Here is a 21,434-nt window from a genome sequence, read left to right on the forward strand (position 1 = left end):
CTCATTCATAACACCCTCACCTTATGTACCCCTCACAGGGATACCTCCCACTAGCCAATCAAATAATCACACATTATCCCCCTGACCCTATACTCCTCCCCCATAAATTCACACCCAAACTCTATTCCTCACCTTAATCCCTTACCACCACAAAATACAGCCTAGAAGTCCTCCTGAGTCATGTGGCCCTCCCCTCAATCATCCTATGGGGGATATGTGGCGCCCCCCCGGAGTATGGTCACCACAGTAGCATTACCTTCCTCCTAGGGAGGGTGATGTCATGCTTGGAACAATGAAGGGTCTCTCTATCAGGTAAATACAGCACACAGCACAGTTCCCACTCCAGACCAGCAGAGGGAGCACTGAGCCAAACTTGGGGAGGAGCTGCTCTCTGGGGCCGGGAAGGGGAAGTTAAGTCAGTTCTGTGAGGCGGGCAAAGTGTGTGGATGTGGAAAAAAGGAGCTGGAGGATTGAGGGGAATTCAGGCCCACTTGTGGCTTCAAGTGCATGGTTCGGAGTCTGGTATCAGAAGTTGTATGGATACTGATGGTCCTGCAGCAGAAACCGGAGGAACAGAAGGCTGTAAATGCACTGTTCCCAACTATGACTCGGAGGCACAGCAGTAACGTGTGTGAGCCAGAAGAGATAGAAGGCTATGGCTGCCTGCCATACAAGGGGCATTCTAAAGAGAGCAAGCAAGTGGGACTTCAGTGTAACTCAGTACTGCAAGTACCTCAGATAAGCGCTAGGAAGGAGACTACAGAACCCATCTGCATAGGGAGATTCCTATGTTACTTCCAGGCTAATCAACTCCTTTTCCATCTGTGATCTGGATCTTGGACTGCACTGACAAAGCACAGTAAAGGTAAAGGAAACTGCACCCTGTTGTGTCATTGCCTTCTTCCTGCAATCCCTTCAGCACTGCTACATCTCTGTGCCTAACACTGCACTCTCTCCCTCAACACCTATTACTACTGCCCTGGGACTACAGCTCCACCTGTGGGGAGCTCCAACATCATTGCTGCACCACATCATCTGTCCTAGAGTAGCTACCCTGCAGCGCTGGTCAAACTGACCAGAAACCACAGGTGGCATCACAAATTATCTCAATAACTTTATCCCCATCACTCTACCCCTTTTACATTGACTGCCTGAGGCCATGGACCGGGTCACTGCCACTGTGACATCTCCCATTGAAATCAACGGGCCCGGCACCGAGTGTCCCACGGCCTCCGGGGGCGAGTCAGATACAGTCCGGGCCATTAGTATGCAACTCCAAGTCAATCACACTTCTGTGAAATCAACTTGTCCAGTTATGAAGCAACACTGATTGTGAATCAGTTTCTCCTGCAGTTGTGCAAATGGCACAGACAGCAGGTAGAAATGATAGGCAATTAGCAAGACAACCCCTATAATGAAATGCTTCTGCAGGGGGTGACTACAGACTATTTCTGAGTTCTTAACCTTTTTGGATGCTGTTTTGGTCTCTTTGGCGTTTTGTCATTGCTTTCACCATAGAGGTACAGTAGCATGAGTCTACAACCCACAGAAGTTGGTCAGGTAGTGCAGTTCATCCAGGATGGCACATCAATGCAAGCTGTGGCAGGAAGGGTAGCTGTGTCTGTTAGTACAGTGCCCAGAGCATAAAGCAGATACCAGGAGACGTAGAGGGGGCGATAGAAGGGCAACAACCCAGCAGCAGGACGGCTACCTTCTCCTTTGTGCAAGGATGAACAGGAAGAACAAATGATCGATAGATATATTAATGATATGAAAATGAATAAAATATGGAAACATCATTTTCAAACATTTATATTTATTTAGTATGGAGTATGAGCACCACATGCAGAAATCCCCGCATTTACACTCCTTAGTTGCTATTAGTGAGGTTATTAAAGGGGTTGCCTGGTCCAAATCAACACTCTGTGTGACTGCAGACTTATGAATCCACCCAGTGCACGCACTGTGCACTGTGGGGAGTAACCGGTTTCTGAGCCAGAGGTACTGCAGACTTTCATGGTTGTCTGACGAATGCTCTGCTACACTGAATGAACTTGAGCAAATCTTCAAGATCCACTGCTGGCAGCTCCCTTTGCAATTACTGACCAATGAAGTCGGAGATCTGCTTGATGGGAGACAATTCTGGAGAAGTTGCGGCCACGGTGGCACATTTGTGCCATGCAGGATGCTCACAGTAGCACAAGCAATATGCGGAAAAAGTCTTGTTGAAAGGCAGCTATTTTCAGGGGTCCCTATAGCAATGGAGCTACAGTTTGTGGTATCGATGAGGGTTCCAGTAGTCAGACACCCAAAGATCGAGAAGTTGTCTCCTATCCTGCGGGGAATAACTTCTTAACATGAGAATAACTTTTTAAGGAGGACGCATGTGCATAGTTTTCACATTATGATTAAGAACTACTTTAATTGATAAAAACTAGTACGCAAAAATCTGGTTTCATTCATAATGAAGCTTTAATAATTTTCTATTCAATGTGGGAAAAACTACCTGGGATATATTGATAAATGAGCACCGTCACTGTTGTCCATGGACCAAAGTGGTCAATTCATTAGAGGTGACAGCTGCTAATATCTTTTTCTACCCATGATCACTTGTGTTCTATGTACTAGAACATGTGCTTGACACCAATTTTAAAACTTGTTTCTTCATTACAAACAGTGCCACAACCTTTACCCAGGTTGTGGATGGTATTGCAACTCAATGAAGTTAAAAGAGCTGAGTTGCAACCTCGCTTTTGTAGCAGTCAGCAGTGTTTTGAAGATAATTGATGATGTCTTCTAATTTCCATGATAATTTATAGAGAATGGTGATAGTGTGTATACATCCCCGGGTGTCGCTAATTACCAGCATGTTGCCGTATAGTAGAGATCATATATTACTCATCTCCAATACACATATGGCTGTCAGTGTGTGACTGGGACACATCACCCCCAAGCTGTTGTATTAACCTTTTTTCCTTTTTATCAATGTACCCAATATGTCATCACAACTGACAAAGCTTCATTGCTCCCAATAAACCCTTCACAGTTTTGTAATCCTCACCCATTTATCCTCTAAATCCATAGAGATCTTTCCCAGGATTCTTCAAAGAAAATGAGGGATTAGAGGCCTTTCTGGGCTCCTGATGAGACTGATCAGGCTTTCAGCTCTTCTGCCGCTCATCCTTGAGCCCATTCTAGCGTGGATTAGAATCATGCAACACAATGATATAGATTGTTAGGTAATTTCATCAGGTAGTCAGGTGTTGTACATAGTGGAGAAGAGAGTAGATGTTAACTCTTCATAGAGATGATATATTTGTCTCACCTGCATGTCTGATGTTTTTCGAAAAAGCATTAACCTCTTAGGCTAAGTTCACAAAATCATATTTTAAGTCCGATTGTTGTCCGTGAAAAAAACTGATATCATACGGGCAGCACTAAGACTTGCATCTACATGTGAAAAAAATGGCAGAAGGCACTATATTCTTACGTATGTCAGATGAGACTTGACCATTTAAGTCTATAGTTATGCCAAACGAATCATATCCCAATACAGATCATGCCTATAGCATCCGCTTTTTTCGCATACAGTACATTGCCACTATTAACCCAGGAAACTGTAATTGATCATGTACATTTTAAACTGCTGATGTACAAAAAAGGATGTCATAGAGAAGTAAAAAAAAAAAGATACACAGATGGCACACGGATTGCAGATGGATTACAAAATGGATGAAAATCAACAACCAAAAGGTCAGTATCAATAGTGGTGTATCTAGGGGGTGGTAGGTACGCGGTGATCTAAGGTGTCTCTGAGGTGGTTGCATTTTCCCTGCAGAGTGGGATTCAGCCATTATTTGAGCCACCTGTCAAATTGGGACGGGAAAATGTGTGCAGAAACAGTATGGAGAGTGGGTGGAGGAATGTGTGGTGAGGCAGTATGGCAATGAGGTGGAGAAATATGTGAGGACATAGTATGGTGATGGTGAAGGGATTGTGTGAGGGAACAGTAGAAAGAGAAATTTGTAAGGGGTCTGTAGGGAGAACAGTGTGGTGGAGAAATATATGGGTGGAGTAATGTGGGTAGTCTGAAGGTCTGGTATACAAAATGGCAATCATGAGGCGAAAGTGTGAGTGCATAATATGTAGGATACAGTATTCAGGGGGGAAGTGGGTGGGGACACAGTGTAGAGACTTAGAAGTCTAGGAAAGTATCTATACGAGGACGTCGACTGAACTCCGGTCAGCGCAGAAAACACTCACGTCGTCCATGTGGAACGAACACTTGGCCTTGTGTCTTTCTGGTCCTGGTCTGGTGATACCTCTGATCTCTCCATTCTGCCAGTTAACTTCTGAGAAGAGTTATATAACACAAACAAAAAGAAGAGGTGACAGAGGGCAACCTTGTTTGGAAAGGGGTCAGGGTTCTAGCCGTTCACCAAAATCATGCTGCGAATGTCAAAATACATCAGTCGGACATAAGAAAAAAACATGCTACCCAAACCTAACCTTTTCCTGATCCAAGTATACTGCGTCAGCAGGGCGGGCCTTGATGTACTTGATCATATCCCGCATGAGAGCCAGGCTGTCTATGATTCGACGTCTGGGGATGCTCCAGGTCTGGTCCAGTTGAATAGTCTGTCTTATGACTATCTTAAGTCTCGTCACCACTGTTTTGGCCAAGGATCTTTTAGTTCACATTAAAAAGAGTGATGGAATGCCAATTCTTCAGGTCTATCTGCCTTCCGTTTGTATAGGATCGTGATCATTCTTTCATTGTTAAGGTTAGCCATCTTCTGAAGAAAAGACAGAAAATTAGCGCAGGTGATGCGCCTTAGTACCACTCTGGTTGGTTAGGTCCTTGTCTATGGTCACTGCCGGTAATGGAATCTGCAGCAGTTCCTCATCTTTGATCTGATTAAGTAGTGTGGCTGTGATCTCGGTGACCACCAGTTCTTCCTCTTTTGGTTTGATCACCAGGTCTTGGATCATGTGCTTATCTCTTCTTCTTCCAGAAGGCGGTCCTTATCCTATTGGAGCTGTTCAGGTCCCAGAATTAGTTTCTTGGAGGCCACAGCAATGAAGCTGTGTTCCATCCTCCTCTTTTTCTAGGAGGATGCCTAAGGAAACAAGAGAGGTAAAATCATCCTCGGAAAGGGTAGAGATGGCGGGTGGAGGAAATGTTAGCTCCACCACTACCATGGTCTGGGGAGAGAAAATGGTGGCCAGGGCAGGGGAAAGGATATCTACTAAGGAGTAGGGAAAGAAGGAGGTGGAATCATCAGTATCTGGAGTATCAGGACTCTTACCCTTCTTCATCTTCTTGTCAGTCTTGAGCTTAGTTGCCACTGGGACCACTGCTGGGGCCTTGGTCTTTGCGGCCCATGTCATCATGGGCTTGGCTGACGGTTCCTTGGTCACCATAGCTGAGATCTTAGCTGCCACCGATGCCTAGGATCTGCAGTCCTTGTAGACATGGTCAGCCAATGCTGACAGATTGCATGTCAACTTCCTTGATGTTGTTCATGCTGTGGCCTGTCATTCCAGCAAAACATACAGGCATCCTTCTTGCAGTCCTTCATTCGGTGCCCTTTCCAGCTGTATCACCTGCAGTTTTGTGGCATGTTCAGGTAGTATATGAGGCTGAAGGAGTTTCCCAGAGAGAATGTTGGGGGCAGGTGCAGAAGTCCATCTTCGTAAGCCGAGTCCCTGTGTAGCCTGACGGTCACCTGCCTCTTGCCACTCCAGAAGCTGCAACTGTTCAGGATATGGGATAGCTTCTTCACCACTGCACAGAAGCATCTGAGGAAAGTGGTAATGTCCTTGCCTGGTGTTTGTGGGTTCCGCATGGAGACCGTAATCTTCCTCTCATATCTCTGGATAGGACCAGAGCCAATAAAAAGGAAGAGAAAGGCGAGTCCGGTGCCGCTGCTTTCACCACTTACCCATACCTTTAGCAGACATTCACCATGGCAAAGAACACAAAGAAGGTCCTGGTCAAGAAGGTCTTGAAGCTGAGGGTTTCCGACTTGAAGATGGTCTTGTTACAGGAGCGTTTTCCTGCAGAACACATCGGGTGACATGTTCAGCACTCTCGCATCCACCTCCTTCAGCTTCAGGACCACAGTCTGCCTCATCCAAGACTCCAGGGCTGGAACTTTTGGTTGGCCTTCCAGGCTCCCTTCTGCTGACTGGAGGCGGAGGAAGAGTCCCCGAGGAGAAGCTTACAGCTGGGCTCGCCTCTCGGTCCCTTGCTCCATGCCTTTCTTGGCGGAATTCTTCACTGTGCTTGTTATGGTTCGATTCTTGGCTCACACAGTGTGCTGCTGCACTTGTTATATCTATTTATCTATTTATATGTCTTAGGAAAATATTTACAATTTTGATTTTTCCACCATGAATATCCCCCATTATCTGACCTTTGCTAAGCCTCCTTCTCTGTAGGGTAATGTATAAATGCCTTGGTGATAGGAGGAGGAGGTTCCTATTTGTGCTGTTTCTGCCACAGATATTTAAATGTAATAAGCCGCAGATGAGATAAGATTGAACGGGGCAGTAACTCAGTGTTTCCCGGTGTAAATTGCACTGAAGAGCTGTTTATCTGTTTTGCATTTTTATAGTATCCAATTTCTCATTCGAGAGCGGTAATTTGCAATCTCTGACCTTTCAGTTTTGTTGAAGCAGGAGTATAAAACCCACAAAGCGACACTAAGGAAGTGAACAAGCCCAACGCAGACTAAGCTGTTTAGGAGGCAAAGCGAAATATGCATCTAGAAAGGGATTGATTTTTCTACCTGTCACTTTCTCGACATGCTAATTTCAAAGTGAGATGAAGAGAGAGCGAGGAACTCATTTGTAAGCAATGAATGATGCTCAACTGGCTGGATACACTTAAATATTTCAGGCCGTCTCTTCTTCTGCTTTTCCAAAGGAGACTTGTTATAAAGCTATCCCAGGACTCACACGCATTGCTATGTTTAAGGTGTAAGTTACCGCTGGGAAATATGTCGTTCTCATCTGCAAAAATGGGCATTCTGGAGAATATTAAAAAGCATAGAGCATCTAAAAAGTATTCAGCACGGGGACTTACATGATGGTACTAGTCGATTGATGGTGGTTACAATAGACTGCATAATTTATATTTTATATGGTGGAATCGGTTGTGTACCTGTGCATAGTCATACCATACCGCGCCTTACATTATGGGGTCTAAGTAACCATACAGTGCCATATAGTATAGTGCCAAAATAACCATACCATACAACGCCTTACAATATGATACCTAAATAGTCATCTTATACAGTGTCTTACAGTATGGTGTCTAAATATCATACCTTACAGTTCCTTATAATATTGTGCCTAAATACCATACCATAAAGTACCATATAGGATGGTGCCAAAATATCCATTCCATACAGTGCCTTATAGTATGGTGCATAAATAGTCATGCCATATAGTGCCACACAGTATGGTGCCTAAGTAACAAACAGTGCCTAACAGTATGAATGATGCATGAATAACTATACCATACAGTGCCTTACAGTATGAAGCCCAAATACCCACAACAGTGCCATACAGTAGCCAAGCATCAATAATAGTGGCATGCATTGGCCAAGAGCAAGTGAATGTGGCAGACATTGACCAAGCACTAATAAAAGTACCATATGTTGGACAATTATATAATACAATGTAATGAAGGTGTCTGAATGCAACGCAAAGAGAACACGAGGACAGTCAGGGATCGATACAGTTGTGTATATATACATATATATATGCAGCAGTAACTTTACAGTGATTTAAAGTAGCTCTAAACAATTTGTGTTAGTAACTATCTATATATATAAAAGTGAATGTATGTATGTGTGTGTTTATCACCAATCACGAAGCATCTTTCATTTCACCAGAGATGTTTAAAAGAAGCTGAGCTGTGATTGGTTGCTATGAGCAACAGTTTTCCTTGCAACCAATCACTAAGCAGAGAAGCTGATCTGTGATTGGTTGCTATGAGCAATAGTTTTCTCACTCCATGACAACACCTCCGCAGACACTGCCATGGTGGGAGAAATCTAGCATTCCCAGGAACATAAGCTCCCAGCCATTGTCTGCCCCAAGAAAGGAGCAGAGAGCACATGACAGAAATGAATCCCCCCTCCTTCCCATATACCCATCACACATCCTCCATTTCATAGGCACATCTTCCCTCTTAATAGGATCTCCGGTATGGAAGTTAGGGCAAATTCATCCAACGCTTTGGTTTTGACCCCATGCCTCTCTTAAAGGGATCTCCGGTATGGAAGTTAGCATGTGGGATATTAGGGGTAGTAGTCCAATGGCTCTGGCTGACAGCATGATGTGGGATATTAGGGGTAATAGTCCGGTGGCTCTGACGGAATGATGTGGGATATTAGGGGGAGTAGTCCAGTGGCTCTGGCTGACAGGATGATGTGGGATATTAGGGGTAGTAGTCCGGTGGCTATGACGGGATGATGTGGGATATTAGGGGTAGTAGTCCAGTGGCTCTGGCTGACGGGTTGATGTGAGATATCAGGGGTAGTAGTCCGATGGTCTTGGCTGACGGGATGATGTGGAATATTAGGGGTAGTAGTCTGGTGGCTAAAACGGGATGATGTGGGATAATAGGGGTAGTAGTCTGGTGGCTCTAACGGGATGATGTGAAATATTAGGGATAGTAGTCCAGTGGCTCTGACGAGATGATATGGGATATTAGGGGTAGTAGTCCAGCGGCTGTGATGGGATGTGGGATATTAGTGGTAGTTGTCTGGTAGCTCTGGCTGATGGGATGATGTGGGATATTAGGGGCAGTAGTCCGGTGGCTCTGGCTGATGGGATGATGTGGGATATAAGGGGGAGTAGTCCGCTGGCTCTGGCTGACGGGATGATGTGAGATATTAGGGGTATTAGTCCGGCAGCTGTGACGGGATGATCTGGGATATTAGGGGTAGTAGTCTGGTGGCTCTGACGGGATGATCTGGGATATTAGGGGTAGTAGTCCGGTGGCTCTGGCTGACGGCATGATATGGGATATTAGAGGTAGTAGTCCGGTGGCTCTTGCTGACGGGACGATGTGGGATATTATAGTGAATGTGGCTATGCGGAGTAGGCATATATATATATATATATATATATATATATATATATACTAGCTGAAGAGCCTGGCGCTGCCTGGGCATAGTAACTAACTACGGTTAGTTATAACAAATTATAATGATTATATCTATATATATAAAGCTGAGTGTAGAGCCCCGCCCACTCCGCATAGCCATATTCACTATAATATCCCACATCATCCCATCAGCCAGAGCTACCGAACTACAACCCCTAATATCCCACATCGTCCCATCAGCCAGAGCCACCGGACTACTACCCCTAATATCCCACATCATCCCGTCAGCCAGAGCCACTGGACTACTACCCCTAATATCCCACATCGTCCCATCAGCAAGAGCCACCGGACTACTACCCCTAATATCCCACATCATCCCGTCAGCCAGAGCTATCGGACTACTACCCCTAATATCCCACATCGTCCCGTCAGTCAAAGCCACCGAACTACAACCCCTAATATCCCACATCATCCTGTCAAAGTCACCGGACTACTACCCCTAATATCCCACATCATCGCGTCAGCCAGGGCCACCAGACAACTACCACTAATATCCCACATCATCCCATCACAGACGCCAGACTACTCCCCCTAATATCCCACATCATCCCGTCAGCTAGAGCCTCCGGACTACTACCCCCAATATCCCACATCATCCCGTCAGCCAGTGCTACCGGACTACTACCACTAATATCCCACATTATCCCGTTAGCTACAGCAACCGGACTACTACCCCTAATGTCCCACATCATCCCATCAGTCAGAGCCAGCAGACTACTACCCCTAATATCCCACATCATCTCAACAGCCTGGGGTCAGAACCAGAGCGCTGAGTGGAACAGTCCTAACTTCCATACCGGAGATCCCTTTAAGAGAGGCCTGGGGTCAGAACCAGAGCACTGAATGGATTTGTCCTGACTTCCATACCAATGATCCCTTTAATAGAAGCCTGGGGTGAGAATCAGAGAGCTGAGGGATTTACCCTAACTTCCATACCGGAGATCCCTTTAAGAGAGGCCTGGGGTCAGAACCAAAATGGAGAAAAAAGGATTTAGTTCAGCTCACCCCTCATTGATGCTGCAGCAAGGTCCGAGCAAGGACACATCTCCACTTGGACGTCTTGGAATACTTCATAGAAAAAGGAAAGTCCAGCTCAAGGAGTAAAATCCAGAATTTTCTTTATTTATTTCATTAAAATACAAGCATGGCTGCTATAGTCATCATTGCGGTTTTTACCCTGACATGGGATAGCCGCATAATAAGTGCCCAGGAGGTTCTGTACACGTTTCGAGCGGTATACGCTCTTTGACTCAGAACTTGTCAGTACCAAAGTGCAGAGTGGATTTGACCTCACATCCATACCGGGGATCCCTTTAAGAGAGACTGGGATCAGAACCAGAGCGCTGAGTGGATTTGCCATAACTTGCATACCAATGATCCCTTTAATAGAACCCTGGAGTCAGAATCAGAGTGCTGAGGGATTTGCCCTAACTTCCATACAGGAGATCCCGTTAAGAGAGCCTGGGGTCAGAACCAAAGCATTGGAAGGATTTGCCCTGACTTCCATACCGGAGATCCCTTTAAGAAAGGCCTGGGGTCAGTACCAAAGCGCAGAGTGAATTTGCCCTAACTTCAATACCAATGATCCCTTTAAGAGACTCTGGGGTCAGAACCACAGAGCTGAGTGGAACAGTCCTAACTTCTATACCAGGGATCCCTTTAAGAGAGGCCTGGGGTCAAAACCAAACCCCTGGATGGATTTGCACTGACTTCCATACCAATGATCCATTTAAGAGACTCTGGGGTCAGAACCACAGAGCTGAGTGGAACGGTCCTAACTTCCAAACCAGGATTCCCTTTAAGAGAGGCCTGGGGTCAAAACCAAAGCCCTGGATGGATTTGCTCTGACTTCCATACCAATGATCCCTTTAAGAGGGGAGATGTGGCTACGGGATGGAGGATGTGTGATGAGGACGTGTGATGGGGATATCGGCAGGGAGGGGGGATTCATTTTTGTCATGTGCTCTGTGCTCCTTACAGGGGGGCAGACAATCACTGGGAGCTTATGTTCCCGGGGATGCTAGATTTCTCCCACCATGTCAGTGTCTGCTGAGGTGTTGATAGGTGGGAAAACTTGCTCATAGCAACCAATCACAGCTCAGCTACTTTTAACCAGCTCTGGTGAAATGAGAGATGTTTAGTTATTGGTTGCAAGGAAAACTGTTGCTCATAGCAACCAATCACAGCTTAGCTTCTTTTGAACAGCTCTAGTAAAACGAAAGATGCTTCGTGATTGGTTGGTGATACACACATACATACATACATTCACTTTTATATGCAGTGTATATATATATATATATATATATATATATATAATAAAACAAATAACAATACGTTTAGAATGGCAAAGGAGGCCTTTCACCATGTAACGCTAATGCTCTTTTCACAAAGGTGGTGCGCCCAGTCATGGGATTTTCCCGCTTGGCTGCAAGTCTCTATTTGACGTAGTTTAATAACGCGCTTTGAGTCTCCCATGCACCTACTGGCACCCTCCCAACCCGTTGTTCCTCCGCAATTGCAGGTGCGCCTCTCTTGTCGCTGCCTCCTCATGAATCTTATCGGCTTGATCATTAGTGGAAGTCTCTTAGGCTCAAGACGGAGAGGACTAGTCCTCGGCTCTTGCAGGCGATGTCTCGTCTCGGAGACTTGACCAGTGAAGCGCACGGATCCTGGTTTCGACCAGCAATTGCAGAACATGGAGTTCTCCTAAGGGGAATCTGGACATTGCCAGGCGGTAACCTGCACCTTGGTTGCGTAGATTCCCTACTGAGGCCTGTCATGGTGGTCTCAGCGGTGTCTCCCCAGTCTCACCGGGTGTTTTCACTGTTGTCAAATCTGTCTGTCTGTGGTTTGTTTCACAAGGCTTTTATATCCATGAAGTCCTTCAATGGCTCTTCAGCGATATCACTGCTTCTTATTACAACAGCACCATACATTGGCCCAGAACGTACAGTATAGCAGTGACATTCATTGGTCAAACATGAATGACAATGCCATATGTTGGCCCAGTATTTATACCAGTAACAGTGGCGTACTGCCAATGACACCAGGCCACGCCACTGCCATAGGGCTTATGAGCCGGGAGGCCTGGTGTCAGTGCCTGCACCGGGCCCCCCTTTGCCTGTCAGAACAGAATGATAGGGATGGAAGCATTTGCTCACTCTGATGGCTGGAGGGGGCTTCGGCCATGCTTGCAATGATGATGGAGGAGGGAGACGCTTCCTCCCCATCATTCTTCCTCAGCATCTAACATGTCAGAGCAGGGGGCATCAATACAGCATGCCCGCTGTTCTGAGATGTACGGCACTTTTCACCACAGGCTCAGCAGACTGGAGTATAGGGTGGAACGAGGAGAGGTGAGCATTTTATTTATTTTTTTTTATTCAGTGACTGGTGGCCATAATAGTGTATGGACGACCATAATGTATGGTGAACCATGGAGAATACATTATATTGTATGGAGGAGCATGGGGAGTGCATTATATTGCATGAAGGACCATGGCGAGTGCATTATATTATAGGGAGGATCATGGGAAGCACATTATATTGTATGGAGGACCACAGGGAGTGCACTATATACTATGGAGAACCATGGGGAGTGCATTATACCTATATGAAGGATCATGGGGGGCTCATACTATATGGAGGCTTTTGGGGGCGCATTATATTATATGAAGAATTTTGGTGTGCACAATAAACTATGTGGAAGCTTATGTGGGGCCATTATAATATTTGGAGGGCTATGTGGGGGGGGGCATTATACTGTATGCAAGCCTTTATACAGTCTGAAGGTTTTTGTGGGGTTCATCAAACTGTGTGGAGGGCTAGTGCGGGATATTATATAGTGTGGGGCAATTATACTTTGTGTAGGCCCATTATGCTGCATAAAGGGCTGTGTGGGGATCACAGTTGGGGGATCATACTGTGTTAGGGGTCACCATACTTTGATTCAGGACTACAGTAGGGTCATTATACTGTGAATGTAGAGGCTAATGTAGAGGATTTCACCATGGGTGTATCATATTATGTTTTGGGGGCACTTTTGTTTGTTGGCATCATACTTTTATAGGGGCAATGAAAGTAGAATATAGGACATCAGCAGAAGGAAAATTACTATCTAAAGCAGTGGGCCCCAAACTTTCTGACCTTGAGAGCCACATTCAGCTTAGAGAGAGGGTTGCGAGCCACATCCAGGTCCGACTCCCTCAAAATAGTGTCAACCAAAGCCCCCATCACAGATATAATCATAACCAAAGCTTTTCCATATAAATCACTCCATAGAAGTACACTGAGATCCAGGGGTTGTTCCCACAATACCCCCATTCAGTATGCTCCCATGAAGGACTCCCAATACACTGTCGCATCCAGCTTCAAGAACCTCCTCTAACAGGTAGTATCAGGGGTGGGCTGGGCCGGGTGGCAGGGAGGCAAATGCCCCCCTGGCCGCTTCCCCAGCAGCTGTGCAGGGCCGGCCGCCTGATGGCCCTGCACAGTAAACTGCGTGCGGCCGTGTCTGTTGTACTGTGATGTGGCCGGCAGCAGACAAGGCCATGCAGGCGCACACATCGCAGTCTGTCTCAGCCGCTGTCTGCGGCTTATGAGACAGACTGTGCTGTGCACGCAGGCGGCGCAATGACATCATTGTCTCGCGCCGCTCTACGGGCCTGAAGAGAAGACGGAGGCTGCGGTGCCGGGAATCAGGATGAGGTGAGTATAAACTTTATTATTTTTTATATGAATGGGGCCATCATACTGTATATATGGGGGGGAACTGCGGCCATCATACTGTATATATGGGGGTGAAACTGCGGCCATCATACTGTATATATGGGGAGGTAAAACTGCGGCCATCATACTGTATATATGGGGGGGACTGCGGCCATCATACTGTATATATGGGGGCTGGGGCCATCCTACTATGTATATGCGGTGGAACTGGGACCATCCTACTATGTATTGTATATGCGGTGGAACTGGGACCATCATACTGTATATATGGGGGCTGGGGCTATCATACTATATATATGAGGGAAATGAGGTCATCATACTATATATATGGGGCAGTGGGACCATCATACTTCATATATGAGGGAACTGGGGCTATCATCCTTTATATATAAGGGAACTGGGGTCATCCTAGTATATATGAGGGATATGGGGCCATCCTACTATATATACGGGGGAACTGGGGCCATCCTACAATATATATGGGGGAACTGGGGCTTTCCTACTATATATATATATATATATATATATATATATATAGGAACTGGGGCCATCCTACTCTATATATGGGGGAACAGGGGCCATCATACTATATAAGGGGGGGAAATGGGGCCATCTTACTATATATATATGGGGGAACTGGGGACATCCAACTATATATATGGGGAAACTGGGGGCATCATACTATATATGGGAGGGCTCTGGGGCTATCATACTATATATATGAGGGAACTGGGGTCATCATACTATATATATGGGAGAACTGGGGCCACCTTAATAAATACATGGGGGAACTGGAGCCATTCTACTATATACTGTATACAGTATATGAGTGAACTGGGGTCATCATATATATATGGGGTGAGCTGGGGATATCTTACTATATATATGGGGCTGTGGGACCATCATACTTTATATATGGGGGGACTGGGACCATTCTACTATATACATGGGGGCAACTGGGGCCACCAAACTATTTATTTGGTGCAGTGGGGACCTTTATATTATATATACAGGGCAGTGGGGCCATCATAATACATATACAGTTGAAGCCAGAAGTTTCCATACATTATATAAAAAGACACATATGACCTAAAACGGGATAGGTTTATTCTGATTTCATGTCAGATATTGAGAAAAACATGCAGATTTGTATTTTTATACAGTATATAGTGGATGTAAACTTCTGGTTTCAACTGTACGACCTGGGTAGTATCATCCTCCAGGATACCATACCTAAATCATCTCTAAACCCCAAGACAGTATATGTGCATCCAGATCTGCTCTTCTGTGCAGGGCTACTCACAAAATTCACCATTTTGAGATGTTCTCTTCATACCTGATTGCTAGACCTGGAGCTAACACACCAAGCTGGCAGACAGTCATGAGCCACAATTCATAGGACCACAAGCAACATGTGACTCCCGAGCTACAGGTGGGGCACCCCTGATGAAAAGGCTGGAAATTTGTGAGATGTGCTCTTCTGTGACCCCAGCAATTAGTATTTCTCTTTTTTTTGGGGGGAGGGGTCCCAATTAGAACTTTTGCTATGGGGCCCTATGATTTCTATGTACACCCCTAACCAGTGCCATACGTTGAATAAAGGGAGCCTGTCACAAGGTTTGGTCGATACGAGTTATGGTCACCACCTTTCAGGGCTGATATACAACATTATATAATGCTGTATATCTGCCCCAACCAGACATGTAAGAGAAGAAAGATAATTTTTTTTATACTCACCTGTGGGGCGGTCCAGTCCGAGGGGTGTCACTCTTCTTGGTTCGGCGCCTTCCATCTTCTTATGATCGCCATCCTCCTTCTTGGTTTGTGTGGATGACGCATCCCTGCATCGTCCACACAGACTCCCCGGCATCGCACTCCTGTGCAGGTGCCCCTTTAAGGGCAGAGCAAATTCCTGCAGTGTGCAGGCTCTGGGCCTCTCTGATCTTTCCCGACACCTATGCACTGCAGTACTTTGCTCTGCCTTCAACAGGGCAGAGAAGTATGCCTGCGCAGGATCGCAATGCCAAGCAGACAGTGTTGATGCAGCGACGCGTCATCCACTGGAACCAAGAAGGAGGATGGTGAGTATAATAAAAGTTATTTTTCAGTTCTTTCAGGTCTGGTTGGGGGAACATATACAGCATTATAGAGTGCTGTATACCTCATATCGGCCAAACTTGTTGACAGGTTTCTTTTAAGTACAAATAACAGTGCCATACATTGGCCAAGTAGATATAGCAGTGACGTATATTAGCTGAATACAGTTTGCACATTGTACATTTCAGAATGCCTCTCCTTTTTACTTCTCCTTATTTTAGCTCTTATAACTTTAATTTTTATACTGACATGGCTTTTTGAGGCAGGAGAAATACTACCGTATATAATTGTGTATAAGCTGACCCGTGTATAAGCCGACCCCCCCCTAATTTTGCCACAAAAACTGGGAAAACTTATTGACCCGAGTATAAGCCGAGGGTGAGAATTGCAACATGCTCCTTATTAATATATGCCCCATATAATGCTGCACAAAAGTTAATGGTGGCCCATAACATGCTCCATATTAATATATATGCCCCATATAATGCTGCACAAAGGTTAATGGTGGCCCATAACATGCTCCATATTAATATATGCCCCATATAATGCTGCACAAAGGTTATTGGTGGCCCATAACATGCTCCATATATGCCCCATATAATTCTGCTGCTGCTGCTGCTGCCATTTAAAAAAAACAACTATATACTCACCTCTCCTTATGGCATAGCTGGCTCACCCTCCCCCAGTTCTACTCACCATCCTGGCGTCTGCATATCTGGCTCTGCTACCTCAGTCCCAGCGTCTGTAATGTATCTCCCTTCCTGTCTTCTTCCTGTGCGGTCACATGGACCGCTCATTAAAGTCATTAATATGCAGCTCCACCCCTATGAGAGTGGAGACACGTCCATATTCATGACTTTAATGAGTGGTACCATGTGACCGCACAGGAAGAAAACAGGAAGGGAGATACAGCCGCCAGGTCTGAGATGTAGCAGAGCTGGATATGCAGATACCAGGAGGGTGAGGATCATGTCTCCTGCTCCCCCTCCCTTGCTGGCTTTCAGGTGTATGACTCGTGTATAAGCCGAGAGGGTCTTTTTCAGCCCAAAAAAGGGGCTGAAAAACTAGGCTTATACACGAGTATATCCTGCACATAGTTTATTAACCTTAATAAAGAGAACAACAACCCAGTAGCCATTGACCTAAATTGTTCCAGGTATTCTACATTATTAATCAAGCAGAGATAAACTGTAGTATCCCTGTACCGACTAAACACGACCCACCAAATCATGCAATTTCACAACTCGAAATTGAAATTGCAACTTCAAGAAGGAAAAATCTACGCCGACGCATTATGGAAATCACAAGATCATTTGATATGCAAATGATGAAAAATTAAAACAAAATTTCAAAACCTTCCTGATTTATTAGGTATTGCGAGGCACAGACGGTGCAGGCCATGCTGCCAGCCGTGGATCTTGATAATTTGTAGTCAAGGTGCATTCAGCATAGAAATCAGACTAGCACTGATAACCTCATTGATAGCAGCCAAGGCATGCAAGTGCAAGGATTTCTGCGCTGATATTATTCGATACTGAATAACTCAAGAATATTTTGAAAATTTTGTTGTAATTTTTTCATAATATACATATCATTAACATGTGATTTCCATAATTACACAACGTTTTCTTATTGGGGTTGCAGTTTGAATGTCGAAGAGTGTAATTAAAAAAATAGATCACGAAGGCCAATTGTAAATTGTAACGTTCACATAAATCCTTTTTTAGGACTCGGTACAAGGTGAATCTGACTGATTTCCTTGTAATTTACACATCTTATCTATTAATAGTCCTACAGGGAGCACGTAAAATCCACTGAATATCATCCACTCTAGCTATTAAGGAAGATTGTTGAAGTGCAAGAAATTAAACAAAGGGAGATTCTGAAGAATAGCCAGTAAATCATCCTTATGTCTTGGTAAAAAAAAAAAAAAATCTGTAATTTACAATTATTAAATCATGCCGGGCAACAAAGTAAATTGGGATTCCTTATGTCATGTAATAAAACAGGATGATGTGAAAACTGTGCTGCTCCACCTGCATCCAATTCAATCTCGCATTAATGGTAAGCAGGGGCATAGAAGGAATGGGAAAGTGCCCTTGTGCCTTGGGTGTTCGGTGTTCCATCCATAAGTCTTGGCAATAGTTCAGGCCTGGTATGATATTACTAACATGTGCATAACTACAGCTTATTGGTGGTACTTACCCTTCATTATTCATACAGGTTAAACCTACTCTATACTGTTATTGGGAAATCACCCTGATATAAAGGTCTGGGTGCCTGCCTTGGACAACATATTCTTAACAGAGATGAGCAAATTGAATCTAAACAAATTGGGTTAAAGTGATCCTGTCACCCCCCCCATGCGGTTTGAAGTAAAAGAGCCACCTTGTGCAGCACTAATGCTGCATTCTGTCAAGGTGGCTCTTTTATTTGGCGTCCCTTCCACCGCATAAAGAAGCATTTTTAAAATTTGTCACTCATACCTGAAGTTTGTCCAGTGGGCAGGTCTTTCCCCCCCGGACACAAACGCCTCACATCCATCAGTCGTTTCCTCCTTTCCTTTTGGCGCCGCCTCCTCAGCGTTCTTTTTTTTCCTGGCGCCTGTGCTGTAATATTTTTTCTTGGGCATGCGCAGCCTGAGATCCTGCCCTGCAGTCTCTTTTGATTTATTCACACTGCGGGGCTGGGGATCTCGGGCCGTGCATCCACACAGACGCGATAAGCAAGACATCATGTGATGTCAGTGGACGGGCAGCGCTAACTGCGCATGCCCAAGAAACATGTTTACAGCACAGGCACCAGGAAAAAAAAAGCACGCTGAGGAGATGGCACCAAAAGGAAAGGAGGAAATGGCTGCTGGATGTGAGGCATCTGTCTCCGGGGGGGATAGACTTTGCCTCCCGGACAAACTTCAGGTATGAGTGACAAATTTTAAAAAGCTTCTTTCTGCGGTGGAAGGGACGCCAAATAAAAGAGCCACCTTGATAGAATGCAGCATTAGTGCTGCACAAGGTGGCTCTTTTACTTCAAAATACCTGGGGGGGTGACAGGTCCCCTTTAATTACGAATTGTACAGAAATTTTGAATTTGACAACATCAAATTTTTTTGTGATTTGATATGTACAAATCCAGCAAAATGGTGGGCAAATGGCTTCCAATTTGCTGGATTTTTTTGAGGGTTGTGAAGGGGTAAAAAAAATAAGAAAACATTCTATTCACATGTCCTAGGTTTGTGATGAATCGATTCAGACTGAAGCTAATTTTTCGGCCAATTCATAAAATTCGAACCCAAATCAAATTTTAAAAAATTTCCTCATCTCTAATTTCAACTCATGTTGGAAAGCTTTTTAAAAGGTCAGATGATGACTTGTAGGATATCTATCTTTCTATTTATATCACTAGCAAAATAGTTTTCTTTCCCTTTGGGAGAGAGTTCTTTTGCATGGTTTTCCAATCGTGTTTCCCTGGTCTTCTTAGGGTATGCGCACACAGAGTCTTTTTCAGGCAGGTGAACACGCTGTGTTTTTCCAGAGGAAGTTGTTTCAGAAACTGTTTTTATTTCCCAATGTATTGTTTGTAAAATAGTTTTATTTTGCAATTCACTAAGCTTTTTATGTTATTTTTTAGCGTTTTTGGGTGCCGGCATTTTTTTTAGCGTTTTTCTCATTGTTTTAGGGGTATTTTTTTTTACTGGCAGTTTCTGAATGTTTTTGTTTTTTAACATCATTCAACAATGAAATAGCTAGCAGTGGTTATGTTTTTCAAACGAAATTAAAATACGCCCTAAAAACATCAAGTTGCAAAGGAAAGCTGAGAAAACGCCCAAGAAACGCCACCAAAAGTTGCTTCAAGCTTACAAAACTCCACAGAAAAAGAGAATGTTGTTAGCTTGAAACAGACCTTCTTAAATGTCGAAAAACACCACAGTGCGAGCAAACCATAAGACTTTGTTCACGCCGTTTTTCTCTTAGAATTTCAAAAAATACAAGATGTCAGGCAGAAATCACTTTAGTGTTTATAAAGCTTTTTTGAAGAGTTTCAGAAAAGTTTTTCAGGCTGTACTTCAAAGAAGTGATATGCACTTTCTTATTTTTCATCAGAAATTTTTCTAAAACTCTTCAGGAGTTAAAAAAAAGCTCCAAAAACTCTTCATAAGAACCGCAACATGGATTTGCCATAGAAATTAAAGGGTTTTCCAATAGTGTTTTCTTTGGCATCTTTTTAGCTGTTGTTGACTATATATAAAGTAGTGAGCGACTTCCAAGCAGAAGCCATCAGAAGAATGTACAGAACGTACAATAGACTGAACTGAACATACAATGTACAGCAATTTGTTTTGACATTGCTGTGGATTATGTTCATTATTTTTATAATTTATTGAGTGCTTTTATAAAACGAGTTCCAGGTGAATTCTACCTGAAAAAGATTCTTTGAAAGCATAAGAGAACATTTGGGAGCTTGGATCCCTAATAATCAAAAAATGTAGATAACATAGTAAATAAGTCCCAGTTTTCGTTAATAGTCAAAGTACAAAAATTGTAGTTATCAATAATTACACAAACAGGACATATAAATAGGAATGTTACCATGTTACAAAATAGTTATAAAACAGGTGGGCAATGATACAACTGTGGGGCAACACTATGAGCAAAATCACTAGATGGAGTAAGGTACATGTATATTATATATGGTAGTAGGTTGAATGTCAGGGTAAACAAATGAGGGAAACAGCAGATAAGTACAGCATCGGTAGTATTTCAGACGGCCTTTAGTGTGAAAGTAATTGACATGTCATTTCATAATTACTGCACAAAATGCTAATAAATGGCTAAAGCATACCAAATGCAAGAATAAACTTATCATGGCAAGGTGGGCACATAGTACCCTAACACTATCCAAGTCCAGGCATTCAAAATGTCCTTTTACCCATGGTTAAAGTGCCCAAATGTAGCACTTGCTTCTTCAGGGGGCAGTGTGTTCTGTGCTGTCTAGGAAGTTTACATGTCCCTCAGCGTGAGGTTCCAGCCAATCCATACTCATCATAAGACGAGCGCATGGGGCGGGACCTCCGATGCTGGTCCGTCACGTCCTGTGTCCCAGACGTGATGAAAGTCAGGAACAAATGTTCCGGTGAAGTCGGTGGCAGACATCGCTCCTTAAGGACACCTTCTGAGGCAGTGGCTTTCAGGAACAACCAGCCTCATGTGTTACACATGGAAGGACGGCCCCTATCGTGTTAGAAGCTGCAGCTACTACAGTATATTTAGTATGGGCACATAAAAGGGCAAATAAGTGTGAACGCATTATTATCCCAAAAGCATGAAAAAGATACTTTGTGCACAAACTCTCACAAGCGGTTTTGAAGAATCTTCAAGGTTTTAGGTTTTTTTTCTAAAACCTCTTCAGGTTGGAAAATCTCTTA

At 44.2% G+C, this 21,434-nt stretch overlaps 1 pseudogene; it reads right to left on the reverse strand.

The window, feature by feature from the left end:
* Positions 1-5,043: 5,043 nt before the first annotated feature.
* The window catches only part of LOC141091196 (uncharacterized), a 48,393-nt pseudogene continuing 32,002 nt past the window's right edge, over positions 5,044-21,434 (reverse strand).

This window comes from Dendrobates tinctorius, unplaced genomic scaffold (genome assembly GCF_039654945.1).
Source record: "Dendrobates tinctorius isolate UK_male_01 unplaced genomic scaffold, ASM3965494v1 ptg000049l, whole genome shotgun sequence".
Taxonomy (NCBI): Eukaryota; Metazoa; Chordata; class Amphibia; order Anura; family Dendrobatidae; genus Dendrobates; species Dendrobates tinctorius.